We start from the raw sequence: 14377 nt of genomic DNA on the forward strand, positions 1-14377 counted from the left end.
TGAAAGGCTCTTGGTGCTCCAGCCAGGCATCAGGGCTGTGCCTCTGAGGTGGGAGAGCCAAATTCAGGACACTGGTCCACAAGAGACCTCCCAGCTCCACGTAATACCAAACGGCGAAAATCTCTCACAGATCTCCATCTCAACATCAAGACCCAGCTTCACTCAACGACCAGCAAGCTACAGTGCTGGACACCCTATGCCAAACAACTAGCAAGACAGTAACACAGCCCCATCCATTAACAGAGAGACTGCCTAAAATCATAATAAGGCCACAGTCACTCCAAAACACACCACCAGACGTGGACGAGCCCACCAGAAAGACAACATCCAGCCTCATCCACCAGAACACAGGCACTACTTCCCTCCACCAGGAAACCTACACAACCCACTGAACCAACCTTAGCCACTGGGGACAGATACCAAAAACAACGGGAACCACGAACCTGCAGCCTGTGAAAAGGAGACCCCAAACACAGTAAGATAAGCAAAATGAGAAGACAGAAAAACACACAGCAGATGAAGGAGCAGGGTCAAAACACACCAGACCTAACAAATGAAGAGGAAATAGGTAGTCTACCTGAAAAAGAATTCAGAATAATGATAGTAAGGATGATCCAAAATCTTGGAAATAGAATAGACAAAATGCAAGAAACATTGAACAAGGACGTAGAAGAACTAAAGAGGAATCAAGAAACGACGACAAGCACAATAAATGAAATTAAAAATACTCTAGATGGGATCAATAGCAGAATAACTGAGGCAGAAGAACGGATAAGTGACCTGGAAGATAAAATGGTGGAAATAACTACTGCAGACCAGAATAAAGAAAAAAGAATGAAAAGAACTGAGGACAGTCTCAGAGACCTCTGGGACAACATTAAACGCACCAACATTCGAATTTTAGGGGTCCCAGAAGAAGAAGAGAAAAAGAAAGGGACTGAGAAAATATTTGAAGAGATTATAGTTGAAAACTTCCCTAATATGGGAAAGGAAATAGTTAATCAAGTCCTGGAAGCACAGAGAGTCCCATACAGGATAAATCCAAGGAGAAACACACCAAGACACATATTAATCAAACTATCAAAAATTAAATACAAAGAAAACATATTAAAAGCAGCAAGGGAAAAACAACAGATAACACACAAGGGCATCCCCATAAGGTTAACAGCTGATCTTTCAGCAGAAACGCTGCAAGCCAGAAGGGAGTGGCAGGATATACTTAAAGTGATGAAGGAGAAAAACCTACAACCAAGATTACTCTACCCAGCAAGGATCTCATTCAGATTTGATGGAGAAATTAAAACCTTTACAGACAAGCAAAAGCTGAGAGAGTTCAGCACCACCAAACCAGCTTTACAACAAATGCTAAAGGAACTTCTCTAGGCAAGAAACACAAGAGAAGGAAAACACCTACAATAACAAACCCAAAACATTTAAGAAAATGGGAATAGGAACATACATATCGATAATTACCTTAAATGTAAATGGATTAAATGCTCCCACCAAAAGACACAGACTGGCTGAATGGATACAAAAACAAGACCCATATATATGCTGTCTACAAGAGACCCACTTCAGACCTAGAGACACATACAGACTGAAAGTGAGGGGATGGAAAAAGATATTCCATGCAAATGGAAATCAAAAGAAAGCTGGAGTAGTAATTCTCATATCAGACAAAATAGACTTTAAAATAAAGACAATTACAAGAGACAAAGACGGACACTATATAATGATCTAGGGATCGATCCAAGAGGAAGGTATAACAATTGTAAATATTTATGCACCCAACATAGGAGCACCTCAATACATAAGGCAAATACTAACAGCCATAAAAGGGGAAATCGACAGTAACACAATCATAGTAGGGGACTTTAACACCCCACTTTCACCAATGGACAGATCATCCAAAATGAAAATAAATAAGGAAACACAAGCTTTAAATGATACATTAAACAAGATGGACTTGATTGATATTTATAGGACATTCCACCCAAAAACAACGGAATACACATTTTCCTCAAGTGCTCATGGAACATTCTCCAGGATAGATCATATCTTGGGTCACAAATCAAGCCTTGGTAAATTTTAAAAAATTGAAATCGTATCAAGTATCTTTTCCGACCACAACGCTATGAGACTAGATATCAATTACAGGAAAAGATCTGTAAAAAATACAAACACATGGAGGCTACACAATACACTACTTAATAACGAAGTGATCACTGAAGAAATCAAAGGGGAAATCAAAAAATACCTAGAAACAAATGACAATGGAGACACGACGATCCAAAACCTATGGGATGCAGCAAAAGCAGTTCTAAGAGGGAAGTTTATAGCAATACAAGCCTACATCAAGAAACAGGAAACATCTTGAATAAACAACCTAACCTTGCACCTAAAGCAATTAGAGAAAGAAGAACAAAAAAACCCCAAAGCTAGCAGAAGGAAAGAAATCATAAAGATCAGATCAGAAATAAATGAAAAAGAAATGAAGGAAACAATAGCAAAAATCAATGAAACTAAAAGCTGGTTCTTTGAGAAGATAAACAAAATTGATAAACCATTAGCCAGACTCATCAAGAGAAAAAAGGAGAAGACTCAAATTAATAGAATTAGAAATGAAAAAGGAGAAGTAACCACTGACACTGCAGAAATACAAACGATCATAAGAGATTACTACAAGCAACTCTATGCTAATAAAATGGACAACCTGGAAGAAATGGACAGATTCTTAGAAATGCACAACCTGCCGAGACTGAACCAGGAAGAAATAGAAAATATGAACAGACCAATCACAAGCACTGAAATTGAAACTGTGATTAAAAATCTTCCAGCACACAAAAGCCCAGGACCAGATGGCTTCACAGGCGAATTCTATCAAACATTTAGAGAAGAGCTAACACCTATCCTTCTCAAACTCTTCCAAAATATTGCAGAGGGAGGAACACTCCCCAACTCATTCTACGAGGCCACCATCACCCTGATACCAAAACCAGGCAAAGATGTCACAAAGAAAGAAAACTACAGGCCAATATCACTGATGAACATAGATGCAAAAATCCTCAACAAAATACTAGCAAACAGAATCCAACAGCACATTAAAAGGATCATACACCATGATCAAGTGGGGTTTATTCCAGGAATGCAAGGATTCTTCAATATACGCAAAACAATCAACGTGATACATCATATTAACAAATTGAAGGAGAAAAACCATATGATCATCTCAATAGATGCAGAGAAAGCTTTCGACAAAATTCAACACCCATTTATGATAAAAGTCCTGCAGAAAGTAGGCATAGAGGGAACTTTCCTCAACATAATAAAGGCCATATATGACAAACCCACAGCCAACATTGTCCTCAATGGTGAAAAACTGAAACCATTTCCACTAAGATCAGGAACAAGACAAGGTTGCCCACTCTCACCACTATTATTCAACATAGTTTTGGAAGTGTTAGCCACAGCAATCAGAGACGAAAAAGAAATAAAAGGAATCCAAATCGGAAAAGAAGAAGTAAAGCTGTCACTGTTTGCAGATGACATGATACTATACATAGAGAATCCAAAAGATGCTACCAGAAAACTACTAGAGCTAATCAATGGATTTGGTAAAGTAGCAGGATACAAAATTAATGCACAGAAATCTCTTGCATTCCTGTATACTAATGATGAAAAATCTGAAAGTGAAATTAAGAAAACACTCCCGTTTACCATTGCAACAAAAAGAATAAAATACCTAGGAATAAACCTACCTAAGGAGACAAAAGACCTGTATGCAGAAAATTATAGGACACTGATGAAAGAAATTAAAGATGATACAAATAGATGGAGAGATATACCATGTTCTTGGATTGGAAGAATAAACATTGTGAAAATGACTCTGCTACCCAAAGCAATCTACAGATTCAATGCAATCCCTATCAGACTACCACTGGCATTTTTCACAGAACTAGAACAAAAAATTTCACAATTTGTATGGAAACACAAAAGACCCCGAATAGCCAAAGCAATCTTGAGAACGAAAAATGGAGCTGGAGGAATCAGGCTTCCTGACTTCAGACTATATTACAAAGCTACAGTAATCAAGACAGTTTGGTACTGGCACAAAAACAGAAATATAGATCAATGGAACAGGATAGAAAGCCCAGAGATAAGCCCACGCACATATGGTCACCTTATCTTTGATAAAGGAGGCAAGCATATACAGTGGAGAAAAGACAGCCTCTTCAATAAGTGGTGCTGGGAAAATTGGACAGGTACATGTAAAAGTATGAAATTAGAACACTCCCTAACACCATACACAAAAATAAACTCAAAATGGATTAAAGACCTAAGTGTAAGGCCAGACACTATCAAACTCTTAGAGGAAAACATAGGCAGAACACTGTATGACATAAGTCACAGCAAGATCCTTTTTGACCCAGGTCCTAGAGAAATGGAAATAAAAACACAAATAAACAAATGGGACCTAATGAAACTTAAAAGCTTTTGCACAGCAAAGGAAACCACAAACAAGACCAAAAGACAACCCTCAGAATGGGAGAAAATATTTGCAAAAGAAGCAACGGACAAAGGATTAATCTCCAAGATTTACAAGCAGCTCATGCAACTCAATAACAAAAAAACAAACAACCCAATCCAAAAATGGGCAGAAGACCTAAATAGACATTTCTCCAAAGAAGAGATACAGATTGCCAACAGACACATGAAAGAATGCTCAACATCATTAATCATTAGAGAAATGCAAATCAAAACTACAATGAGGTATCATCTCACACCGGTCAGAATGGCCATCATCAAAAAATCTAGAAACAATAAATGCTGGAGAGGGTGTGGAGAAAAGGGAACACTCTTGCACTGTTGGTGGGAATGTAAATTGATACAGCCACTATGGAGAACAGTATGGAGGTTCCTTAAAAAACTAAAAATAGAACTACCATACGACCCAGCAATCCCACTACTGGGCATATACCCTGAGAAAACCATAATTCAGAAAGAGTCATGTACCAAAATATTCATTGCAGCTCTGTTTACAATAGCCAGGACATGGAAGCAACCTAGGTGTCCATCATCGGATGAATGGATAAAGAAGATGTGGCACATATATACAATGGAATATTACTCAGCCATAAAAAGAAATGAAATGGAGGTGTTTGTAATGAGGTGGATGGAGTTAGAGTCTGTCATACAGAGTGAAGTAAGTCAGAAAGAGAAAAACAAATACAGTATGCTAACACATATATATGGAATCTAAGGGAAAAAAAAAAAAAGAGGTCATGAAGAACCTAGTGGCAAGATGGGAATAAAGACACAGACCTACTAGAGAATGGACTTGAGGATATGGGGAGGGGGAGGGGTGAGATGTGACAGGGTGAGAGAGTGTCATGGACATATATACACTACCAAATGTAAAATAGATAACTAGTGGGAAGCAGCCGCATAGCACAGGGAGATCAGCTCGGTGCTTTGTGACCACCTAGAGGGGTGGGATAGGGAGGGTGGGAGGGAGGGAGATGCAAGAGGGAAGAGATATGGCAACATATGTATATGTGTAACTGATTCACTTTGTTGTAAAGCAGAAGCTAGCACACCATTGTAAAGCAATTATACTTCAATAAAGATGTTAAAAAAAAAAAAAAAAGAATTCAGCACCACCAAACCAGCTTTACAACACATGCTAAAGGAACTTCTCTAGGCAGGAAACATAAGAGAAGGAAAAAACCTACAATAACAAACTCAAAATGATTAAGAAAGTGGTAATAGGAACATGCATATTGGCAATTACCTTAAATGAAAATGGATTAAATACTAAAACCAAAAGGCAGAGACTGGATGAATGGATACAAAAAGAAGACCCATATACATGTTGTCTGAAGGAGATGCACTTCAGACCTAGGGACACATACAGACTGAAAGTGAGGGGATGGAAAAAGATATTCCATGCAAATAGAAATCCAAAGAAATCAGGAGTAACAATTTTCATATGAGAATAAAATGGCTGAGTAATATTCCAGTGTATATATGTGCCACATCTTCTTTATCCATTCATCTGTTGATGGACACTTTGGTTGCTTCCATGTCCTACCTATTGTAAATAGAGCTGCAAAGAACATTTTCGTACATGACTCTTTCTGAATTATGGTTTTCTCAGGGTGTATGCCCATTAGTGGGATTGCTGGGTCATATGGTAGTTCTATTTTTAGTTTTTTAAGGAACCTCCATACTGTTCTCCATAGTGGCTGTATCAATTTACATTCCCACCAACAGTGCAAGAGGGTTCCCTTTCCTCCACACCCTCTCCAGCATTTATTGCTTGTAGATTTTTTGATGATGGCCATTCTGACCGGTGTGAGATGATATCCCTAAAGACTGTCATACAGAGTGAAGTAAGTCAGAAAGAGAAAAACAAATACCGTATGCTAACACATATATATGGAAACTAAAAAAACAGAAAAAAGAAAAAAAATGGTAAGAAGAACCTTGGGGCAAGACGGGAATAAAGACACAGACCTACTAGAGAATGGACTTGAGGATACGGGGAGGGGGAAGGGTAAGATGGGACAAAATGAGAGAGTGGCATGGACATATATACACTACCAAACGTAAAATAGATAGCTAGTGGGAAGCAGCTGCATAGCACAGGGAGATCAGCTTGGTGCTTTGAGACCACCTAGAGGGCTGGGATAAAGAGGGTGGGAGGGAGGGAGATGGAAGAGAGAAGAGATATGGGGACATATATATATGTATAACTGATTCACTTTGTTATAAAGCAGAAACTAACACACCATTGTAAAGCAATTATACTCTAATAAAGATGTTTAAAAAAATGGACCTTAAAATAAGCACTACTAGAAGAGACAGAGAAGGACAGTACATAATGATCAAGGGATCAATCCAAGAAGAAGATATAACAATTGTAAATATTTATGCACCCAACATAATAACACCTCAATACATAAGGGAAATGCTAATAGCCATAAATGGGGAAATCGACAGTAACACAATGATAGTAGGGGAGTATAAAACCCCAATCTCATCAATGGACAGATAATCAAAGATGAAAATAAATAAGGAAACACAAGCTTTAAATGACATATTAGAGCCAATGGACTTTTAACTGATATTTATAGGACATTCCATCCAAAAGCAACAGAATACACTTTCTTCTCATGTGCTCATGGAACATTCTCCAGGATAGATCATATCTCGGGTCACAAATCAAGCCTTGGCAAATTTAAGAAAACTGAAATTGTATCAAGTATCTTTTCCAACCACAGCACTATGAGACTAGATATCTGTTACAGGAAAAAAAATTGTAAAAGATGCAAACACATTGAGACTAAACACTACGCTACTAAATAACCAAGAGATCACAGAATAAATCAAAGGGAAATCAAAAAATGCTTAGAAACAAGTGACATGAAAACACGACGACCCAAAACCTATGGGATGCAGCAAAAGCAGTTTTAACAGGGAAGTTTATAGCAATACAATCCTACCTCAGGAAACAAGAAGCATCTCAAACAACCTAAAGCAGTTAGAGAAAGAAGAACAAAAATTCTCAAAATTAGCAGAAGGAAAGAAATCATAAAGTTCATATAAGAAATAAATGAAAAAAAATGAAGGAAACGATAGCAAATATCCATAAAACTAAAAGCTGGTTTTTTGAGAAGATAAACAAAATTGATAAACCATTAGCCAGACTCATCAACAAAAAAAGGGAGAAGACAAATCAATAGAATTAGAAATGAAAAAGAAGAAGTAATAACTGACACTGCAGAAATACAAAGGATCATGAGAGATTACTGCAGGCAATTATATGCCAATAAAATGGACAACCTGGAAGAAATGGACAAATTCTTAAGAAAGCACAACCTTCTGAGATTTAACCAGGAAGAAATAGAAAATATAATCCGACCAATCACAAGCACTGAAATTTAAAATGTGATTAAAAATCTTCCAACAAACAAAAGCCCAGGACCAGATGGCTTCCCAGGCGAATGCTATCAAACATTTAGAGAAGAGCTAACACCTATCCTTCTCAAACTCTTCCAAAGTATAGCACAGGGAGGAGCACTCCCAAACTCACTGTACGAGGCCACCATCACCCTGATACTAAAATCAGACAAAGATGTCACAAAAAAAGAAAACTACCGGCCAATATGACTGATGAACGTAGATGCAAAAATCCTCAACAAAATACTAGCAAACAGAATCCAACAGCACATTAAACGGATCATACACCATGATCAAGTGGGGTTTATCCCAGGAATGCAAGGATTCTTCAATATATACAAATCAATCAATGTGATACACCATATCAAAAAACTGAAGGATAAAAACCATATAATAATCTCAATAGATGCAGAAAAAGCTTTCGACAAAATTCAACACCCATTGTTGATAAGAACTCTCCAGAACGTACACATAGAGGGAACTTACCTCCACATAATAAAGGCCAGATATGACTAATCCATAGCCAACATCTTTCTCAATGGTGAAAAACTGAAACCATTTTCTCTAAGATCAAGAGCATGACAAGGTTGCCCACTCTCACCACTATTATTCAACATAGTTTTGGAAGTTTTAGCCACAGGAATCAGAGGAGAAAAAGAAATAAAAGTATCAAAATCAGAAAATAAGTAAAACTGTCACTTTTCACAGATGACATGATGCTATACATAGAGAATCCTAAAGATGCCACCAGAAAACTGCTAGAGCTAATCAATGAATTTGGTAAAGTAGGAGGATGCAAAATTAATCTGCAGAAATCTCTTGCATTCCTATACACTAAAAATGAAAAATCTGAAAGAGAACTTAGGAAACACTCCCATTTACCATTGCAACAAAAGAATAAAATACCTAGGAATAAACCTACCTAAGGAGACAAAAGACCTGTATGCAGAAAACTATGACACTGATGAAAGAAATTAAACCTGATACAAGCAGATGGAGATACATACCATGTTCTTGGATTGGAAGAAACATCATTGTGAAAATGACTCTACTACCCAAAGCAATCTACAGGTTCAATGCAATCCCTATCAAACTACCACTGGCATTTTTCACAAAACTAGAAAAAAATTTTCACAATTTGTATGGAACACAAAAGACCCTGAATAGCCAAAGCAATCTTGAGAAAGAAAAACGGAGCTGGAGGAATCAGGCTCTCTGACTTGAGACTATACTACAAAGCTACAGTAATCTAGAGAGTATGGTACTGGCACAAAAAGAGAAATATAGATCAATGGAGCAGTATAGAAAGCCCAGAGATAAACCCACGCACTTATGGTCACCTTATCTTTGATAAAGGATTCAAAAATGTAGAATGGAGAAATGACAGCCTCTTCAATTAGTGGTGCTGGGATAACTGGACAGCTACATGTAAAAGCATGAAATTAGATCACTTCCTAACACCATACACAAAATAAACTCAAAATGGATTAAAGATCTAAACGTAATGCCAGACACTATAAAACTCTTAGAGGAAAACATAGGCAGAACACTCTTGACTTAAATCACAGTAAGATCCTTTTTGTCCCACATCCTAGAGAAATGGAAATAAAAACAAAAATAAACAAATGGGACCTAATGAAACTTAAAAGCTTTTGCACAGCAAAGGAAACCATAAACAAGATGAAAAGACAACCCTCAGAATGGGAGAAAATATTTGCAAATGAAGCAACTGACAAAGGATTAATCTCCAAAATTTACAAGCAGCTCATGCATCTCAATATCAAAAAAACGAACAACCCAATCGAAAAATGGGCAGAAGACCTAAATAGACATTTCTCCAAAGAAGATATACAGATTGCCAACAAACAACTGAAAGGATGCTCAACATCACTAACAATTAGAGGAATGGAAATCAAAACTACAGTGAGGTATCACCTCACACCGGTGAGAATGGCCATCAAAAAATCTACAAACCGTAAATGCTGGAGAGGGTGTGGAGAAAAGGGAACCCTCTTGCACTGTTGGTGGGAATGTAAATTGATGCAGCCACTATGGAGAACAGTATGGAGGTTCCTTAAAAAACTAAAAATAGAACTGCTCTATGACCCAGCAATCCCACTACTGGGCATATGCCCTGAGAAAAATATAATTCAAAAAGAGTCATGTACCACAATATTCATTGCAGCTCTATTTACAATAGCCAGGACGTGGAAGCAACCTATGTGTCCATTGGGAGACGAATGGTTAGGACGATGTGGTTGACATATACCATGGAATAGTTCTCAACCATAAAGACACGAAATTGAGTTATTTGCAGTGAGGTGGATTGACCTAGAGTCTGTCATACAGAGTGAGGTAAGCCAGAAAGAGAAAAACAAATACCATATGCTAACACATATATATGGAATCTAAAAAAAAAAAGTTTTTGATGAACCTAGTGACGGACAGGAATAAAGACGCAGATGTAGCGAATGGACTTGAGGACACGGGGAGGGGTAAGTGTAGCTGGGACGAAGTGAGAGTGTAGCATTGAAGTTTATACACTATTAAATGTAAAATAGATAGCTAGTATGAAGCAGCCACATAGCACAGGGAGATCAGCTCGGTGCTTTCTGACCACCTATGGGGGTGGGAAAGGGAGGGTGCGAGGGAGACACAAGAGGGTGGGGATATGAGGATATATGTATACATATAGTTGAGTCACTTTTTTATACAGCAGAAGCTAACACAACATTGTAAAGCAATTATACTCCAATAATGATGTTAAATTTTTAAAAAAATGTAAAGCCATTCAAGAGTTTCAGTTCATACGTGCAAAATTTAGAATGGGCTCTTGTAAAGATGGGTGTAGGGAAGACAAAGATCTATAATATTGTGACATATCTTATCATTTGGCTAATAAGAGAGATTTATAACCTCAATATTTACCCAAAAGACATTTTATAAAACTCAAATGTCTGTCCTTGATTAAAGAAAAAAGAATCTTAAAAACTATGGTTGTCATATTGTGGTTTTTTTTAATTGTACATAAAATCTAGTGGAATTCTCAGTAAAATTAAGACTAGTATAAGCATGTATACTTTATTTATAAAGTGTACCTGAAAGAGAAAGTAGAAATAAAAGGCATAACTCTATGAAAGAAAAGACAAACTTACAATTATTTGTAAATTAAGATACGAGTTTATTCTTGGCATACTTGAGAGTTATTATTTAAAATGTTTTAGCATAAATGAGTTCAACAAAAGTAAATTTTAAGATGAATGTGAGGAAAATCATAGCTAACATATATATCAATAATAACCAGTTAGAAAGTATAATGTGGGAAACAAAGCCTGAAAGAAACAGAAAAATCCACAAAATACCTAGGGACTCTAAAGATATAAGACCTACCTGAGAAAAATTATGAAACCTTACTAAGAGTTCTAAAATGAGCTTTGAATAAAGGAAAAACCTAGATTTATAGCTTGGATTTGTTGGTAATTGTGCCCCATAAACCTGTACAATCATGGTGTTACTGGGATTACAATTACTATCCCATTTTTAAAATTATTTATTTATTTATTTACTTATGGCTGTGTTGGGTCTTCGTTTCTGTGCGAGGGCTTTCTCTAGTTGCGGCAAGTGGGGGCCACTCTTCATAGCGGTGCGCGGGCCTCTCACTATCGCGGCCTCTCTTGTTGCGGAGCACAGACTCCAGACACGCAGGTTCAGTAATTGTGGCCCACGGGCCCAGCTGCTCCGCGGCATGTGGGATCTTCCCAGACCAGGGCTCAAACCCGTGTCCCCTGCATTGGCAGGCAGATTCTTAACCACTGCGCCACCAGGGAAGCCCACTATCCCATTTTTTTAATGTCCCCAGGCACATCAGAGATCTACATCACAGTCACAAAGAGGTTTCTGAAACACTAACAGGCATGTTGTCTTATGAAGTAATCCTTCATTTGATGCATTAGTTTATTCCTTTTCCATGTATCTTTTTTTGACATATTGAGGAAGGTGAGAGTGAATGTTGTGTGTATCTGAGTAGGGAGGAGGTCAATGGAGAAAGACATTATTACACTTGGTTAGGGGTGATGGCAATAAGGATGTGTGTCACCTTCACCTTTCCCAAGATTTTGCCAGAAAAGATCATGTTTGGGGGTGGGGCGGCCATATTTCATATCAACTAAAATCAAATTGGTAATTTTTCTTATGGAAGTTGAAAAAATGATATTAATCTTCCGCCAGAGTAAACAAGGGTATAGTCGTCTAGAGTTTTGAAGTGCCATAGTATATTTAAATATTTCCCTAAGATTCATAACTTTATGAAGCAATTTGAAGTTTAGCCACTTCCAGGTTCAATAAAAAAACAGAACTGTTTTGATTTTATAGGCAGATACTCAATAGCTGCTAACATGTTGGTATTTAACTCCTCCTACATTCAGTAGGAAAAGGAAGACATTAGGGCATCTAACTTTGTTGAGGATATTTTATGGCTCAGTTCTTGAATCATTTCTTTATTTCATAGCGACACCAAGAGGCAGGTATTATTTTTACCCATTTTATAGGAAAAAATTTGTCAAAAATTTGTTGTCAAATTTTTTTATTAATAGTCTTATTTGTAGAAAAGTTATAGATTTACATAAAATTGAGCAGATAGTACAGGGTGTTCACATTTACCCTGTTTTCCCTGCACACAGATTCCTCTATTATTAATATCTTGCATGAGTGGTGCATTTGTTATGTAGCCACCATTACAGTATCATACAGAATAGTTTCACAACTCTAAAAATCCTCTGCCCTTCACCTATTCTTTCCTACCCTCTTTACACTTTCTCTGGAAACCACTGAGTTTTTGTTGTCATTATAGTTTTGCCTTTTTAAGAATGTGACGTAGTTAGAACCATGCAGAATGTACCCTTCTCAGACTGACTTCTTCCACTTAGAAATATGCATTTAAGATTCCTCCATGTCTTTTCATGCCTTGATAGCTCAGGTTCTTATTTTTTGATTGATGAATAATATTGTATTGTAGAGATACTCTCCATTTGTTTATCCATTCACCTAGTGAAGGGCATCTTGGTTGCTTTCAGTTATTGGCATATGTGAACAAAGCTTTCTTTTGTAGTTTTTTGTGTGGACATAAATTTTCTATTCAGTTGGGTAAAAACTAAGGAGCACAATATGCTTAGCTTTGTTAGAAACTGCTGACTGCAAAGCAGTCTTCCAAAGTGGCTCCTCCAGTGTTCTCCAGAGAAACGTATTTTATATTTATTTTAAGGAACTGGCTTGCCCATTGCAGTTGTGGGGGCTGCCAGATCTGAAATTTGCAGAACACACAAGCAGGCTGGAGACTCAGGGAAGGGTTGATGTTGCAGCGAGAGTTTGAAGCAATCAGGAGGCAGAATTTTCTCTTCCTTGGGGACTCTCAGTCTTGTTTTTCACTTGGGGCTTTCAGCTGATTAGATGAATCCAGTCTGCATTATGGAGGATACTATACTTTACTCGAATGTATGTTAATACATTTAAATGTTAATATTATCTAAAATATACCTTTAGAGCGACATTTAGACAGGTGTGTTGGGGAAGCTAGTAAAATAGTCTTGTTAAAGCTTCAGAGGCAACAATAGGCCTTTGACTAAACAAAGACCCTGAAATGCTGAACTTGCTTAACATGCTGAACTGCTAGACTACGTGCAGGTCAGCAGAAACGGCGCTAGCAAGTCTTGGGAACCAACAGATAAAGAAGGGAGTAAGTCACGAAGCTTCCTGGGCCTTGGTAATCTGGTCAGTTCCCGGGGATCAGCGAACATTCTGAGACAACTAAAAAATATCAGAGAATTTGCGATAATAGTCAGAGCTGCATATTTGCATGCAAGCTGATGACTATCAGCTTGTGACTTGGCATTAAAAGCAGGACTCCTTTGGGCGGCACTCTGAAGTCTCACCCATGGGGTGGACGCACCGCCCGGGACCTTCCCAATTGGGACTCCAGATTGATGTTCAAGGGACTTCCCAGCTGATGCTTGGATCTGGAAGTAGGTGTTGGCCCAATTCGGTGATGTATGCTCGGTTATATACTCTGTTAATATTCTTATTCCTTTCCCTCTAATGATAGTATACTGAAATTTATATACTCTGTTAATATTCTTATTCCTTTCCTTTTAATGATTGTATATTGAAATTCAGTTAAATCACCTTCTGTTAAAGATTTGATTGAAGTTGTTTATTTGTGTGTGGTTATTTTGCCAGCGAATCCAACAAACCTTAAAACCAAAAGCAGGCTTTCAGCAAAACATGGTGCTTGTCTAAATATATGGTCTAGCCAAGCTGACATATAAAATTAAAACTTATTAGTTTTTTTTCCATGGTGAATTCTACCTAACAGTTTTTCTGGCTTTATTGGGGTAAAAATTGACAAATAAAAATTATATAT

The sequence above is a fragment of the Eubalaena glacialis genome, chromosome X, assembly GCF_028564815.1.
Source record: "Eubalaena glacialis isolate mEubGla1 chromosome X, mEubGla1.1.hap2.+ XY, whole genome shotgun sequence".
Lineage (NCBI taxonomy): Eukaryota > Metazoa > Chordata > Mammalia > Artiodactyla > Balaenidae > Eubalaena > Eubalaena glacialis.